General features: G+C 38.0%; 1 pseudogene; it reads left to right on the top strand.

Annotated features, from left to right (window-relative positions):
- Nucleotides 1-347: 347 nt before the first annotated feature.
- Nucleotides 348-1,879, top strand: LOC120192880 (annotated as a pseudogene).
- The last annotated feature ends 292 nt before the right edge of the window (nt 1,880-2,171 follow it).

Genomic DNA, 2,171 nt, shown 5'->3' with positions numbered 1-2,171 from the left:
TGGTCTTGTCTGTCACCACTTTCATAGATGCTTATGACCAATAGTCTACCGGAGAATTAAGCAATTAACACAAGCTCTCTAATCGTGATTAAATTTCGTAAACACGATAAGTATTTAGTATTATCTAGTAATGAATCTCTCTCTATCTATCTATCTATCTGAAACTCATAATATCTGATGATGCATTATCTTTCTTTCCCCACTGATTCTTTAAGTCTCTCACTGTTCAAAAAGGTGACGTAGAGAAAGTTCATGAATGAAACAATGCGGCAAAGTTGTTGCTTAAAAGCATGGACGTGATTGAAATGTGAGAACAATTCATATTCCAAATAATGAGGGAAAGCGTTTATTTATAGCCAAACTGGGAAAGACTGAATTATGCTTCGAAGCTCAAGTCTTTTCTCTAATTGCTTTGTTAGCTTGAGATGAACTGCTGCCAACAATAGAAGATTGTTACTGCAATGGTAGCTATCAACTTCGCGATGGCTATAACGAATGTGCTTATCAAAAAGATTCTTGATGATGGTACGAGCATTGTTATCATCTTGATGTACTGTCACGCGATTTCTGCTGTTTTTGTGGCACCGATTGCCTACTTTTTGGAAAGGTGAAGGTGTAGGTTTTCTGGTTCTAGTGTTTACTTAACTATGTCAGCTGGTTTGATTGCTGTTGGTTGCTGGAGTTTTATCTAGCTGCAATATGTTTCATATGTGTTTTCCTTGCAGAAAAAATAGACCGAAGCTCAGAGCTCGCATCATATTCCAGCTTTTCTTCAATTCTTATAGGGTTAGTTATAAAATCCTGAATAGCTAGCTGAGTTTGTTATGCTCAACTATATGAATTATACTAGAAAATCATTATCGAATTTCATCCAGGGAAACACCAATCATTACCTTTTCCTTCTGGGACTTGAATAACATCTGCAACTTTCTCATATGCATTCCTCAACATGGTTCCTGCAATTACCTTTGTGTTGGCGCTACCATTTGGGTAATTTCTTAAATGCCAAGTGCTTTTCGCTATCTTCTAAACTAGGTCCGGCCCTTTCCTAACTCTTTGATGTCATACCATTTGGTGTTGTCGCTTTACAAATGGTAAAGCGACCATTTGCTGTGAACTCTGCTACTACGATGGTTTCGACTAAGAATAAGAAAGACTAAGAGTAAGAAAGAGAGATGGGCTGTCGGTTCGATATTTCTGGCTGCGGGTACTGTCTTTTGGTCATCATAGTTCCTTCTGCAAGCCAGAATATCCATGCCAATATTCAAGCACCGTGATTTTTTCTTTCTTCAGGCGATTCAATTAGCCATCATAAGTTTGATAACCGAGAGGGACTTCACCAGATGGATCTTGAACGAAAAACTGGAACTCATAACGGTTGCATATGTGGGGGTGGTGGGATCAGCCTTGTGCTACGTGCTAATGTCCTGGTGTGTGCAACAAAAGGGTCCTGTCTTCACATCAGCTTTCACACCACTGGTGCAGATATTCGTTGCCATGTTCGATTTCTCCGTTCTGCACTGACAAATCTACCTCGGAAGGTTTGTATCTTACGATAACCTTGTCATTTCGACTGTGACTATGTCGAACTTTATTTCCGAAAATATTAATCGTTGTTTATCAAATGTTTATATGGCTTCTAATATCCCTTTATTCGCTATGAACAGTTTTATCGGATCTTTTATAGTCGTAATTGGATTGTACATCCTGCTCGGGGGAAGAAACTGTGAGGCAGAAGAATCTCAACAGCTGAAAAAGACACAGGTAGAAGAAGACTGTAACGCAGGACCACAGGTTTAACCGATGTCTAGTTTTCTTGTTGAACAAGCTAGGTTTGCAAGGGACGTACTGAAATAAACATTCCTTGAATTTATATAATAAACAAGCTAGCTGCCGAACTCAGACAAATATGCAGGGGATTGTATCTGCTAATTTTCATTGTTTAAGACTAGGCCTGTAAACGAATCGAACGCACACGAACGAAGGTATGTTCATGTTCGTTCATTTAATAAATAAACGAACATAAACGAACACGAACATAAACGAACAAAATTTTTTTTGTTCATGTTCGTTTATTAAGGAATATAAGTTGTTCATGTTCGTTCATTTAATAAATAAACGAACATAAATGAACACGAACATAAACGAACACGAACATAAATGAACACGAA

The sequence above is a fragment of the Hibiscus syriacus genome, unplaced genomic scaffold (assembly GCF_006381635.1).
Source record: "Hibiscus syriacus cultivar Baekdansim isolate YM2019G1 unplaced genomic scaffold, ASM638163v2 tig00116983_pilon, whole genome shotgun sequence".
NCBI lineage: Eukaryota > Viridiplantae > Streptophyta > Magnoliopsida > Malvales > Malvaceae > Hibiscus > Hibiscus syriacus.
This window is presented reverse-complemented; position numbering and strand designations above follow the sequence as displayed.